We start from the raw sequence: 16,519 nt of genomic DNA, 5'->3' as shown, positions 1-16,519 counted from the left end.
TGGGTTCAGGGCTCTCTGGATAAGGCTGAACTACAACTCCCAGATTCCCAGGTCAATCACCTCCAAACCCTGACAGTATTCACGGTTGCCAAGTTTGGTCCAGATCCATCGTTGGCTGGGTTCAGGGCTCTCTGGATAAGGGTGAACTACAACTCCCAGATTCCCAGGTCAATCATCCCCAAACCCTGACAGTATTCACGGTTGCCAAGTTTGGTCCAGATCCATCGTTGGCTGGGTTCAGGGCTCTCTGGATAAGGCTGAACTACAACTCCCAGATTCCCAGGTCAATCATCCCCAAACCCTGACAGTATTCACGGTTGCCAAGTTTGGTCCAGATCCATCGTCAGCTGGGTTCAGGGCTCTCTGGATAAGGCTGAACTACAACTCCCAGATTCCCAGGTCAATCATCCCCAAACCCTGACAGTATTCACGGTTGCCAAGTTTGGTCCAGATCCATCGTTGGCTGGGTTCAGGGCTCTCTGGATAAGGCTGAACTACAACTCCCAGATTCCCAGGTCAATCATCCCCAAACCCTGACAGTATTCACGGTTGCCAAGTTTGGTCCAGATCCAACGTTGGCTGGGTTCAGGGCTCTCTGGATAAGGCTGAACTACAACTCCCAGATTCCCAGGTCAATCACCTCCAAACCCTGACAGTATTCACGGTTGCCAAGTTTGGTCCAGATCCATCGTTGGCTGGGTTCAGGGCTCTCTGGATAAGGCTGAACTACAACTCCCAGATTCCCAGGTCAATCACCTCCAAACCCTGACAGTATTCACGGTTGCCAAGTTTGGTCCAGATCCATCGTTGGCTGGGTTCAGGGCTCTCTGGATAAGGGTGAACTACAACTCCCAGATTCCCAGGTCAATCATCCCCAAACCCTGACAGTATTCACGGTTGCCAAGTTTGGTCCAGATCCAACGTTGGCTGGGTTCAGGGCTCTCTGGATAAGGCTGAACTACAACTCCCAGATTCCCAGGTCAATCACCTCCAAACCCTGACAGTATTCACGGTTGCCAAGTTTGGTCCAGATCCATCGTTGGCTGGGTTCAGGGCTCTCTGGATAAGGCTGAACTACAACTCCCAGATTCCCAGGTCAATCATCCCCAAACCCTGACAGTATTCACGGTTGCCAAGTTTGGTCCAGATCCATCGTCGGCTGGGTTCAGGGCTCTCTGGATAAGGCTGAACTACAACTCCCAGATTCCCAGGTCAATCACCTCCAAACCCTGACAGTATTCACGGTTGCCAAGTTTGGTCCAGATCCATCGTTGGCTGGGTTCAGGGCTCTCTGGATAAGGCTGAACTACAACTCCCAGATCCGAGGTCAATCATCCCCAAACCCTGACAGTATTCACGGTTGCCAAGTTTGGTCCAGATCCATCGTTGGCTGGGTTCAGGGCTCTCTGGATAAGGGTGAACTACAACTCCCAGATCCGAGGTCAATCATCCCCAAACCCTGACAGTATTCACGGTTGCCAAGTTTGGTCCAGATCCATCGTTGGCTGGGTTCAGGGCTCTCTGGATAAGGCTGAACTACAACTCCCAGATTCCCAGGTCAATCACCTCCAAACCCTGACAGTATTCACGGTTGCCAAGTTTGGTCCAGATCCATCGTTGGCTGGGTTCAGGGCTCTCTGGATAAGGCTGAACTACAACTCCCAGATTCCCAGGTCAATCATCCCCAAACCCTGACAGTATTCACGGTTGCCAAGTTTGGTCCAGATCCATCGTCGGCTGGGTTCAGGGCTCTCTGGATAAGGCTGAACTACAACTCCCAGATTCCCAGGTCAATCACCTCCAAACCCTGACAGTATTCACGGTTGCCAAGTTTGGTCCAGATCCATCGTTGGCTGGGTTCAGGGCTCTCTGGATAAGGCTGAACTACAACTCCCAGATTCCCAGGTCAATCACCTCCAAACCCTGACAGTATTCACGGTTGCCAAGTTTGGTCCAGATCCATCGTCGGCTGGGTTCAGGGCTCTCTGGATAAGGCTGAACTACAACTCCCAGATTCCCAGGTCAATCATCCCCAAACCCTGACAGTATTCACGGTTGCCAAGTTTGGTCCAGATCCATCGTCAGCTGGGTTCAGGGCTCTCTGGATAAGGCTGAACTACAACTCCCAGATTCCCAGGTCAATCATCCCCAAACCCTGACAGTATTCACGGTTGCCAAGTTTGGTCCAGATCCATCGTCGGCTGGGTTCAGGGCTCTCTGGATAAGGCTGAACTACAACTCCCAGATTCCCAGGTCAATCACCTCCAAACCCTGACAGTATTCACGGTTGCCAAGTTTGGTCCAGATCCATCGTCGGCTGGGTTCAGGGCTCTCTGGATAAGGCTGAACTACAACTCCCAGATTCCCAGGTCAATCACCTCCAAACCCTGACAGTATTCACGGTTGCCAAGTTTGGTCCAGATCCATCATTGGTTGGGTTCAGGGCTCTCTGGATAAGGCTGAACTACAACTCCCAGATTCCCAGGTCAATCATCCCCAAACCCTGACAGTATTCACGGTTGCCAAGTTTGGTCCAGATCCATCGTCGGCTGGGTTCAGGGCTCTCTGGATAAGGCTGAACTACAACTCCCAGATCCGAGGTCAATCATCCCCAAACCCTGACAGTATTCACGGTTGCCAAATTCGGTCCAGATCCATCGTCGGCTGGGTTCAGGGCTCTCTGGATAAGGCTGAACTACAACTCCCAGATCCGAGGTCAATCATCCCCAAACCCTGACAGTATTCACGGTTGCCAAATTCGGTCCAGATCCATCGTCAGCTGGGTTCAGGGCTCTCTGGATAAGGGTGAACTACAACTCCCAGATTCCCAGGTCAATCACCTCCAAACCTGACAGTATTCACGGTTGCCAAGTTTGGTCCAGATCCATCGTCGGCTGGGTTCAGGGCTCTCTGGATAAGGGTGAACTACAACTCCCAGATTCCCAGGTCAATCACCTCCAAACCTGACAGTATTCACGGTTGCCAAGTTTGGTCCAGATCCATCGTCGGCTGGGTTCAGGGCTCTCTGGATAAGGCTGAACTACAACTCCCAGATTCCCAGGTCAATCATCCCCAAACCCTGACAGTATTCACGGTTGCCAAGTTTGGTCCAGATCCATTGTTGGCTGGGTTCAGGGCTCTCTGGATAAGGCTGAACTACAACTCCCAGATTCCCAGGTCAATCATCCCCAAACCCTGACAGTATTCACGGTTGCCAAGTTTGGTCCAGATCCATCGTCGGCTGGGTTCAGGGCTCTCTGGATAAGGCTGAACTACAACTCCCAGATCCGAGGTCAATCATCCCCAAACCCTGACAGTATTCACGGTTGCCAAATTCGGTCCAGATCCATCGTCAGCTGGGTTCAGGGCTCTCTGGATAAGGGTGAACTACAACTCCCAGATTCCCAGGTCAATCACCTCCAAACCTGACAGTATTCACGGTTGCCAAGTTTGGTCCAGATCCATCGTCGGCTGGGTTCAGGGCTCTCTGGATAAGGCTGAACTACAACTCCCAGATTCCCAGGTCAATCATCCCCAAACCCTGACAGTATTCACGGTTGCCAAGTTTGGTCCAGATCCATTGTTGGCTGGGTTCAGGGCTCTCTGGATAAGGGTGAACTACAACTCCCAGATTCCCAGGTCAATCATCCCCAAACCCTGACAGTATTCACGGTTGCCAAGTTTGGTCCAGATCCATCGTCGGCTGGGTTCAGGGCTCTCTGGATAAGGCTGAACTACAACTCCCAGATCCGAGGTCAATCATCCCCAAACCCTGACAGTATTCACGGTTGCCAAATTCGGTCCAGATCCATCGTCGGCTGGGTTCAGGGCTCTCTGGATAAGGGTGAACTACAACTCCCAGATTCCCAGGTCAATCACCTCCAAACCTGACAGTATTTACGGTTGGGTCTGTGTGCCAAGTTTGGTCCAGATCCATCATCGGCTGGGTTCAGGGCTCTCTGGACAAGGGTGAACTACATCTCCCAGATCCGAGGTCAATCACTCCCAAACCAGGCCTGTATGAAGTTGCAGTACCTTGACCCACAAAGAACATTGCGAACTCAAACGACAATGGATCTGGACCAAACTTGACACACAGACCCAACTTTACCAACTTGGAGTACTGGCCGGGATTCCCCGGAATTGACCTGCCATTGTAGTTCACCTGCAATCAAAGATGAGTGCTAATGCCTCACCAAAGTACAAAGCCCATGATCCCAAAACACTGAACCACGGCAACTCAAGAGCTGTCAAACTTGTGCTCTCTTTCAAATAGACTAGAACTCCCAACAAATGATAGGTGTCGGAACCCAACAGTGGATTTCAAGCAAAAGCACAAACTGAACCCTTTGGATCCCCGGCTCTTTAGCAACCTAAATTATCCACAGAAGGCACCGTATGAGCTCCAATATTTTGCATCTTTATCCCAACGTACAAACAGTACAAACAGCGACAACGCCTCTGTGCAGTCTACCTGCATTGGCGCACAATGGGGGGCTTCCACCCGCTTTGAAAGCGGACTTTAATCCTCATTAAAAACCAGTCTTTGTGTTGTTTTTGTCTCAATGGGAACTTCAAAAACAAAGACCTGTTTTCCCAAATTCAAAGCGTTTTGTCCTTCCAGCTGACAGTCCCCGGAAAGCCAGGCAACCCTAAAGCTGTGGATGCACCATCATTGCACGCTTATATATCCACATGTACACACACAAACATATATATATCTAAAGCACGGCCATCAAATAGCTTGTTTTCCTACTTCAAAAAAAAGCAAACCCTTGTTTGTATAATTGCCAGCGCTCTCCCTGCTCTTCTTCGTTATTACAATGGCTAATTAGTCTGTTTTCTGCTCGGTCCCCTGTAAACAAAATGTCTCGTTTTGTAAGCAATTTGTAAAGGATTTTTTGGTCCCTTTCTCCAAACACGGGACCCCATTTGATGCATGTTGACATTCATTTGGCAGCGCTGGTTTAATAAAGGGGGTTAAAAATAGGTTGTTTTCCTCCCCATTTCTTTTTATCTGTTGCTGAGCAATAACGTTGTATTTTTCTCTCTCCCGCGCTTTGCTGCAACAACAAGGGCAATGGGCTGCTTTCATGAACGCCCTTCATGTTGTCTTTCCATTTTTACAAAGCGTGGAAACCTTGGAAGGTTACAGCAGACTCTCGGTTATCCGGAACTCAAGCAACCGGCAAAACAAAACCCCAAAAAGCAAGAAAATAGTACAGTTGAGTCTCACTTATCCAACATTCGCTTATCCAACGTTCTGGATTATCCAACACATTTTTGTAGTCAATGTTTTCAATGTATCTTGATATATCCGTAAATACAGTAATTACTACATAGCATTATTGTGTATTGAACTACTTTTTCTGTCAAATGTGTTGTATAACATGATGTTTTGGTGCTTAATTTGTAAAACCATAACCTAATTTGATGTTTAATAGGCTTCTTCTTAATCTCTCCTTATTATTATTTATTACTTGTTTATTTGCTACATTTATATGCCGCCCTTCTCACCCCAAAGGGGACTCAAGAGCAGCTTACAAATTAAATGTAAATACAATATTATATTATTAGCATAGTACAATACTGGCGATAAATTACTATATTGTACTATATCAATATATGGTAATATTATTAGTAATATTACATGTAAAATATAGTATATAATTAATATATATTATTATCCAACATATTCGCTTATCCGACATTCTGCCGGCCCGTTTATGTTGGATAAGTGAGACTCTACTGTATTGCATTCACAAAGCCGTTTGTATGAGACAGTGAAGCTACGTTACATCAAATTACATGGAGGCCCTGGTGACACAATGGCTTGTGCCGGCAGGACTGCTGACCTGAAGGTTGTGGATTCGAATCCAATCCGAAGGGAGCGTGGCTGAGCTCCTCTTGTCAGCTCCAGCTCCCCATCTGGGGACAAGAGAGAAGCCTTCCACAATATCAAAACATCCGGGCAACGTCCTTGCAGATGGCCAATTCTCTCACACCAGAAGCCACTCGCAGTTTCTCAAGTCGCTCCTGACACGGAAAAAAAAAAGAATTCAGATTACATTATTGCTATTTATTTATTTATACCCCGCTTTATCTCGCCATACGGAGACTCAAAGCGGCTCAAACGTGCAAATATACAATGATAAAACAGTATACCGTATATACTCGAATATAATCCGAAGCCACAAAACTGGGAAAACTTATTGACTCGAGTATAAGATGAGGGTGGGAAATGCAGCAGCTATGGGTCAATTTCAAAAATAAAATAGATATTAATAAAATTGCTTTATTTGAGACACCAGTAGGTTACATGTTTTTGAATATTTATATAAAACTGTAATTTAAGATAATAATAAGACTTTAATAAGATAAGACTGTCCAACTCTGAATATCTACCGTATATACTCGAATATAAGCCGACCCGAATATAAGCCGAGGCACCTAATTTTACCACAAAAAAAAAACAAACTGGGAAATCATTGACTCCAGTATAAGCCAAGGGTGGTAAATTTCAGAAATAAAAATAGATACCAATAAAATGACATTAATTGAGGCATCAGTAGGTTAAATGTTTTTGAATATTTACATCAAGCTCTCATTTAAGATAAGACTGTCCAACTCTGATCAAATCATTATTCTCACCTTCCATGTAAATGTGCTTATGTATCTTTTTAATAATAATAGAGTAAAATAATACATGTAATAATAATAATAAATACAGGAAAATAATACATGTAATAATAGAGTAGAATAATAAATGTAATAATAATAATAAGATCAGATTGAAATAATAAATGTATTAATAATAATAATAGAGTAAAATAATAAATGTAATAATACCAATAATAATAGAGAAAAATAATAAATGTACCATATTTTCTTGAGTATAAGCTGACCCAAATATAAGCCAACCAGGATCCTCAGCCGAGTATAAGCCAAGGGAGGCTTTTTCAGTCTAAAAAAAAAGAGCTGAAAAACTAGGCTTATACTCGAGTATATACAATATATACTCAAGTATAAGCTGACCTGAATAGAAGCTGGCCAGGACCCTCACTCGAGTATAAGCCGATGGGAGATTTTTCAGCCTTAAAAAAGGGGCTGAAAAACTAGGCTTATATTCAAGTATATACAGTATATTATTACATATTATCTGTACTAATTATATTTAATTTATTAGTATTACTATCTTACAATATTATATATTGCATTACATAATAATACTGCAAGAAGGGTTAGAGAGTTTCATCTATGCTGACGATAATGTCATCACCTGGAAGATGAATGAGATTCTCTACACATTTCATAGGGTTTTCTTAACCAAGACTCACAGTTGCTTTGGTCAGTTCAATTATTTTGAAATACAATCTAGAGCATTTGGCATTGACTGGCAGTCTCCCATCCAAGTACTAACCAGGACTGACCCAGCTCAGCGCCAGTCTACTTACCAATCGATCCTTTTGTGCTTGATGTGCCTATCAAATCCTCTTTTCTTTATTTTAGCAAAAACCCGGAGCGTGACGGAAATGGTTGATTTCTGAAACAAAGAAAAATCTCATTGCATTTTTCTCCAAAGTTTGCTCAAAGAAGGCGAGAAAAAAGTCTCCCACCGCCTTGAGCGGGAGCTGAATGCAGCTTGTACTTCAAAGTGTGTTTTAAAGGAGATATATATATATATATATACACACACACACACACACACACACACACACTAGCTGTGCCCGGCCACGCGTTGCTGTGGCATTGTCTGTTGGTATTGGTGAGAAATTGTTGAGGTCGTGGTGGTATTGAATGTCTGTTGTATGGTTGTCTTTATGTTTAGTATGCACACTGACGTGGATTATATGGCAGTGTGGAGTCAAGATAATCCAGTTCAAAGCAGATAATATAAGATTATAAATGGGTTATATAGCTGTGTGGAAGGGCCTTGAGTCTACACTGCCATATAATCTAGTTAAAATCTGATAATCTGTGGAAGAGGCCTAAGTGAGGCCTAACTGTGCCTGTCCCCTGGGCTGAGTGAGTTGCTAGGAGACCAAGTGGGTGGAGCTTAGCCTTCAAACTGGCAGCAATTGGATAAAAACTATTATTCCTCTCCCTGTAATTAGGACTTTATTTTTCTTTTCTTTTTGTTGTATAAACCTAGAGGCGTGGATGATGGGTTGTGTTGTCAAATTTCAAGGTTGGGGGGCCTGTAGTTTTGTTGTTTTGTCCGCTGCCCTGATGCCATCACTCTTTTATAGATATAGATATATATATATATGGAAAAGCAAAACAAGTCCAAATCCAACGCCTTAATGGTTTGCGCGCTACGTTCCTTAATTGTCAAATGGCTAATTAGAAATGCCCAATTTAACATTCTCGGTACATAAGATGCGGGTTCAGGGGAGAAAAACCTTCTCTCTCTTTTTTCCCTTCGTGTTTTTGTTTTTTAAGGCAAAAAGGAGGATTAACTTAAATAAATAATTTAAAACAAAGGCAGAGGCTTTCGCGGCATTAGCATAAAAAGCTCTGCTCTCCAGCATTTGGAAGCCAAAAAGGGGAGGAAAAAAACAAAAACCCAGAGCAATTAAACCGAGACCTCCTCGCCTTCAGATCTAACTAGGTGGAATTTTTTGCAATAAATGTGACTTTGGAAGGAAGCTGTTGCTGTGCTGGAAACCTTCTTTTTTAACCTGGTAATATCTAGACCAGGGGTCCTCAAACTTTTTAAGCCGAGGGCCGGTCCACAATCCTTCAGACTGTTGAGGGGCCGGATTATCATTTGAAAAAAAAATACAAACAAGTTCTGATGCACACTGCATATGTCTTATTTGTAGTGCAAAAACAACAACAAGAAGAAGAAGAACAATGAAAGAACAATACAATATTTAAAAATAAAAATAATTTTAACCAACATACATTTATCAGGATTTCAATGGGAAGTGTGGCCCTGCTTCTGGCCAATGAGATAGTCAAGTTAAGTAGGATTGTTGTTGTTGTTGTTGTTGTTGTTGTTGTTGTGTGCCTTCAAGTCATTTCAGACTTTGGGTGAGCCTAAGTCTAAAATGTATTTATTTATTATTTATTTATTTACTGCATTTATTTACTACATTTGTATCACACCCTTCTGACCCCAAAGGGGACTCAGAGTGGCTTACAAATTATATGTACATACAATATATTATATTATTAGCATAGCACAATATTAGCATTATATATTACTTTATTGAACTATACCACTATACTGTAATATTATGAGTAATATTATATGTAATATAGAATATATAATTAATATTATTATATGGTATTATTATGAGTGTTATATTGTATTACATTATAATATTATTATCAATATTATATGTATATACAATATATTATATTATAAAACTGAGGGCAGGGGCCAGGTAAATGACCTCGGAGGGCCGCATCCGGCCCCCGGGACATAGTTTGGGGACCCCTGATATAGACCAATGATGGGCAACCTTTTGCGCTTGGTGTGTCAAAATTCACCAAAAAACCTAGCATGACTTGGGTGGTGTGTCACTTCGAGAAAATAACCCATAATTTCACAATATGTATAGTTTAAATAACAAAAATATATAATTGTAATATATAACTGTATTCAATAAATCAAAAACTATTTACTACCATTATTTCCATGTACAACAATCTATGGTACCTCTTGCAGTTTCCACGCTGATTTCTCTCTATTCTAGTTTCAATGTAGTCATTAATAATGAATAATATTATAATAATATAATAGTAATAATATGATAATATACTACAATAACAGTAGAATAATAATAGAATATATCTATATATATAAAAGAGTCATGGCATCACGGCGACCCACAAAACAACAAAACTACAGGCCCCCCAACCTCGAAATTTGACAACACAACCCATCATCCAGGCCTCTAGGTTGATACAACAAAAAGAAAAGAAAAATAAAGTCCTAATTAGAGAGAGAGGAATAATTGCTTTTATCCAATTGCTGACAGTTAGAAGGCTAAGCTCCTCCAACTTGGTCTCCTAGCAACCCATAAAATAATAATAAAAAACACTAAAAAATTAATACAATAAAATACTATAATAACAGAAAATAACTAAAAATAATACAAGAAAATAATAAAATATAATAAATAAAAATATAACTTACAATAAAATTAATTAAAAAATGCAAATAATGTCAAATAAAAATTACACAACAATTTTTAACCAATACCACCATCACTTTGCCACAGCAACGCGTGGCCGGGCACAGCTAGTGTGTGTGTGTGTGTGTGTGTGTGTGTGTGTGTGTGTGTGTATATATATATATATATGTAATGAAATTTCGGCCTAGGATAAAACAACAAAACTACACATCCCAGAAACACAACCCCTCATCCATGCCTCTACGTTCATACAACAAAAACCTCCAGCTACTCCAGAAAACGGCCAGGCTTTGAGACTGCAAGGCTATTCACTGCTATTCCACCTGGCCAACAAAGGATTCCTGTAAGCCACAGCAACGCGTGGCCGGGCAATCAATATATATATATATATATATATATATATATATATATATATATATATATATATATATATATAAATGTAATGTGCATAATTCCCATGGAGTAAACAACAAAACCACTGGACCAAATCACACCAAATTTGGCCACAAAAGACATAGTCACCCAATCAATCTGCATGCGGCAGCGTGTCAGCAAAAATGGCTAGGCGTGTCAGTGCTAACACACGTGTCATAGGTTGGCCATCACTGATCTAGAGCAATAGTTCTCAGCCTTTCTAATGCCGTGGCCCCTTGATACATTATTTTCGTTGCTACTTCATAACTGTCATTTTGCTACTGTTATGAATCGTAATGTCAATATCCGATATGCAGGATGTATTTTCATTCACGGGACCAAATTTGGCACAAATACCCGATACGCCCAAATTTGGGTTTGGAGTGGGACTGATTTTGTCATTTGGGATTTATAATTAACCTACAATCAAGGAGCATTATGAACCCCACCGACGATGGAATTGAACCAAACTTGGCACACAAAAATTCCCACGACCAACAGGAAATACTGGAAGGATTTGGTGGGCATTGAGCTTGAGTTTTGGAGTTGTAGTTCACCTACATCCAAACAGCATTGTGGTTTCCAAACAATGATGGATCTGGACCAAACTTGGCACAAATACTCAATATGCCCAAATTTGAAAATCGGTGGAGTTTACGGGAAATAGACCTTGACATCTGGGAGTTGTAGTTGCTGGGATTTATAGTTCAGCTACAATCCTTGAACCCCACCAATGATAGAATTGGGCCAAACTTCCCACACAAAACCCCCATCACCAACAAAAAACACTGGAGGGATTTGGGTTCTGAAGACCATCAGAAATATGTGTTGGTCTTTGGTCTTTGAAACTCGCCTGATCCTCAGATTGAGAAACGTTGTTCTAGGGCAGTGATGGCCAACCTATGACACGCGTGTCAGCACTGACAGCCTAGCCATTTTTGCTGACACGCTGCCGCATGCAGATGGATTGGATGACTAATGTTTTTGTGGCCAAATGTGGTGTGATTTGGGCCAGTGGTTTTGTAGTTTACTTCATGGGAATTATGCACATTACATTTATATATATATATATATATATATATATATATATATATATATATATATATAATCTCAATTATTATTCTATTATTCTCTTATATAAAATAGCAGCATCTAGGTCAGTGATGGCCAACCTATGACACGCGTGTCAGCACTGACACGCCTAGCCATTTTTGCTGACACGCTGCCGCATACAGATGGATTGGATGACTAATGTTTTTGTGGCCAAATTTGGTGTGATTTGGTTTTGTTGTTTACTCCATGGGAATTATGCACATTTTATACATACATACATACATACATATATATATATATATATATATATATATATATATATATATTTCAATTATTATTCTATTATTATCATTTTATTACTATTATATTACCATTATATTATTCATTATTCATGACTACATTGAAACTAGAATAGAGAGAAATCAGTGTGGAAACTGCAAGAGGTACCATAGATTGTTGTACATGGAAATAATGGTAGTGAATAGTTTTTGATTTATTAAATGCAGTTATACATTACAATTATAGATTTTTGTTATTTAAACTATACACATTGCGAAATTATGGTTTTTTTTTTTTTTGAAGTGACACACCACCCAAGGCATGCTAGGGTTTTTGGCGAATTTTGACACACCAAGCGCAAAAGGTTGCCCATCATTGTTCTATGGGTAAATGACTGGTTTTGTTATCAATTACAGGATATATTTAGGAAAGATATATTTGGGAGGGCATGGAAGTACAGTAGAGTCTCACTTATCCAACGTTCTGGATTATCCAACGCATTTTTGTAGTCAATGTTTTCAATATATCGTGATATTTTGGTGCTAAATTCATAAATACAGTAATTACTACATAGCATTACTGCGTATTGAACTACTTTTCCTGCCAAATTTGTTGTCTAACATGATGTTTTGGTGCTTAATTTGTAAAATCATAACCTAATTTGATGTTTAATAGGCTTTTCCTTAATGCCTCCTTATTATCCAAAATATTCGCTTATCCAAGCTTCTGCCGGCCCGTTTACGTTGGATAAGGAGGCATGATTGGATCATGAAGATAATGGATATAAAAGATATGGATAAACTAACCTTTCTACTAAAAGATAACAGTGGTAAAGGAAGGAAAAAAACAGATTGGTCACTTTTAGAAGATTATTTGGAGAAACTTTAAAGATACAAGTGGGAAAGAATTTATTACTAGTATTAATAGTGATAGTACCAAGGTGTTACTCTTTTTTTTTTTGTTTACAGGAAGAGTTAGAGCGGAAGTCACTGAAAATCCCTGTATATATATACATATTTTCATTTTATTTTTCAGTTATATTTTTTATTTATTTTTATTTTTTTGTGTTACCTTTCTGGCTTTTCTATACACATATTGTTCTCCCACTTTCCATGTATATATATTTCTTTATTTTCTTCTCCTTTCCTACTTTCTATACTGCATATTGTTCCCCCACTTTTTATGTAGAGTCTCACTTATCCAACACTTGCTTATCCAACGTTCTGGATTATCCAACGCATTTTTGTAGTCAATGTTTTCAATACATTGTGATGTTTTGGTGCTAAATTCACAAATACAGTAATTACTACATAGCATTACTGCGTATTGAACTACTTTTTCTATCAAATTTGTTGTGTAACATGACGTTTTGGTGCTTAATTTGTAAAATCATAACTCAATTTGATGTTTAATAGGCTTTTCCTTAATCTCTCCTTATTATCCAACATATTCGCTTATCCAACATTCTGCCTGCCCGTTTATGTTGGATAAGTGAGACTATACTGTATTGAGGAATTGGTGTTAGTTAACATGTATTTCCTACAGCTTGCGAATATCCAATATTTCTGGATGTTCCTTTTTTTTGTCAGTTGTAGGCAAATATGAATGCTGCAATTAGCCAGAATGATTAGCATGTAATGGCCTTTCAGCTTTAAAGCCTGGCTGCTTCCTGCCTGGGGGAATCCCTTGTTGGGAGGTGTTAGCTGGCCCGTTTACGTTGGATAAGCGAGACTCTACTGTATATAGATCTTTTTCTCTTTAATAAAAATTATATGACAAAAAAAAAGTGAGACTCTACTGTAGTACATGGGAAATGAAGGTTTCTATTGGTTTTCTAGGCACCTGCTTTCCCCACCCGCTGCCTCCATCCCTGCTGATGGTGTTGTTGTTCTATTCGACCCGCTTTGCCCCCTAAAAAATTAAAGAGGACCCCAGGCAGCCTCCCTTGGCTGTCAATCACAGACCCGTTACTGCCACCTCGGTCCCATTTCTATGGAAATGAGGCATTTGCAGCATCTGAACATCTCCTGGACCAGGCGAAGAAGAAGGAGGCAGAGGAGGTCAATATCCGAGAGGCAGGAAGGATGTGAGGGCTAGGGCTCCTTTGACAGTCTCCCCGGAGGGGTGGAAAGGTGGAGGCCGGTTGCAGAGGGCCACCCAATGAATATGGATGGGGAGACGGGGTCAAGTGACCTCCTCCGCCTTTCGACATCTCTCCAGTTTGCCTCCGGCAAGGCAGCCCAGTCGCTTCCTTGCCCAGGGGCTGCGGGAAGAGGCCACGGACACCTTATGCCTTGTGAGGGAGATGGGTCTGTTTAGCATGGAGAAGGCTAGGAAGGAACTTATTATTATTATTATTATTTATTTACAGTATTTATATTCCGCCCTTCTTTCTCACCCCGAAGGGGACTCAGGGCGGATTACAATGAACACATATATGGCAAACATTCAATGCCAATAGGCAAACAACATTCAGTTTTAGACAGACACAGAGGCATTTTTTTTTAACATCTTTCCAGCTTCACGATTCCGGCCACAGGGGGAGCTGTTGCTTCACCGTGCATTGGTGGCTGTTCTTCCTCTTCTTTTCCTCGTGAGCAGTTTTATGGTGTTGTAGATTAGTTAAATTAGCCTCCCGCATAAAGCGTCCCTAAATTTCCCTAATTGACAGATTCAACTGTCTTTCGGGGCTGCTAGGTCAACAGCAAGCCGGGGCTATTTTTTTTTTTTTATGGTCGGAGGCTTAACCTGACCCGGGCTTCGAACTCATGACCTCTCGGTCAGTAGTGATTTATAGCAGCTGGTTACTAGCTAGCTGCGCCACAGCTGTGTGTTTAGATATCCAAAAAGATGTCACATTGAGGAGGGACTGCTCAGGAGACCAGGACACAAGGAAGCAATGGGTTTCTACTGTTGGGAAATCATCCTGGACCACTCAAGTCTAAATGTAGTCAGATAGATGATAGAGTTAGATTGAGGGAATCCTTTCCCTGTTTCCAAAGCAGGCCTAGACAGGCTTTACTGTGCTTCACTCTATCCTGTTTACGTCACATCCCTTACTTTGAAGTTCATCCAATGCTTTTGGGTTGTACAATGCTTTTCACACGAAATAATAAAAACTTTGAAGTTAGCAGAAATGTGAATCTTTAGGGACACTAACTAACTAACCCTAACCCTAACTTCCCATTGGTCAGAATCAGGGCCGTAGCCAGAAAAAAAATTCGGGAGGGGTTTTGAAAATTTCGGGGGGGGGGGGGGGTGAACCCCTAGCACATACCTCTCCCCGCTACAAACCTGTCAATATCTGCTTGAAATAGTGCCTGGAGGGACTCTTAATGTTTTGCATCTCATAGACTTAGCATGGGGATTTGGTTAACCAGTTAAAATTCACGAGTAAACGAGATTTTTTTTATAACTTGAAAAATTTCGGGGGGGGGGGGGTTTGAACCCCTAAAACCACCCCCTCGCTACAGGCCTGGTCAGAATGTTTTTTTATGGACCCCGGGAGCGGCATGAGCAGCCGCTGTTAGCTCCAGCTCCTGCTCCTGCCAACCTAGCAGTTCGAAAACACACAAATGTGAGTAGATCAATAGGTACCGCTCCAACGGGAAGGTAACAGCGTTCCATGCAGCCATGCCAGCCACATGACCTTGGAGGTGTCTACGGACAACGCCGGCTCTTCGGCTTAGAAATGGAGATGAGCACCAACCCCCAGAGTCAGACATGACTGGACGTAACGTCAGGGGAAAACCTTTATCTTTTTAATAAACTGGACCATGAGGTCGGAACCATATTGGTTCTCTCTTCTCCCTTTGTTCTTCTAGCTAACAAGAAGCATCTCACCATCTCTCCTGGCAAGATGTAACTACAGTAGAGTCTCACTTATCCAAGCTAAACGGGCCGCCAGAACCTTGGATAAGCGAATATCTTGGATAATAAGGAAGGATTAAGGAAAAGCCTATTAAACATCCAATTAGGTTATGATTTTACAAATTAAGCACCAAAACACCATGTTATACAACAAATTTGACAGAAAACGTAGTTCAATGCGCAGTAATGTTATGTTGTAATTACTGTATTTACGAATTTAGCACCAAAATATCACGATATATTGAAAACATTGACTACAAAAATGGCTTGGATAATCCAGAAGCTTGGATAAGCAAGGCTTGGATAAGTGAGACTCTACTGTATTTAGATGTTTGTTATTTTTCCTTTCTTATTTTTCCTTAGAAACCAGTCTAAGTAGACTAGACAGCTCCCAAGCCTTTCTATCTACTATGGAGTTCTTTTTACCTGAATAAATATTTTTTTGAACTTTTATTGAGACTCTGCAGTCCATTGCGATCCTAAATAGTCAAAGGCTTCTCTTGCTCACCCCGTGTAAATAACTGTTGCATTTGAAAGCTTTGCTTTTGCTACACCGCTGATTTTGGTGGAATCTCCCCCAGAGAGGGTTAAATTGAGTCTAACCGCTCAGAGATTACCACAACACATACTGCAGGAATAAAGATTCCATGGAAACATTAGGAAGTCTCTGCCTCAGTGTGGTGCAGGCTCCTTCTTTTAAGCAGAGGCTGGATGGCCATCTGTCAGGAGTGCTTTGAATACGATTTTCCTGCTTCTTG

This window comes from Anolis carolinensis, unplaced genomic scaffold (genome assembly GCF_035594765.1).
Source record: "Anolis carolinensis isolate JA03-04 unplaced genomic scaffold, rAnoCar3.1.pri scaffold_13, whole genome shotgun sequence".
In the NCBI taxonomy this organism is placed as follows: Eukaryota; Metazoa; Chordata; class Lepidosauria; order Squamata; family Dactyloidae; genus Anolis; species Anolis carolinensis.
Note: the sequence above shows the minus strand (reverse complement) of the source record.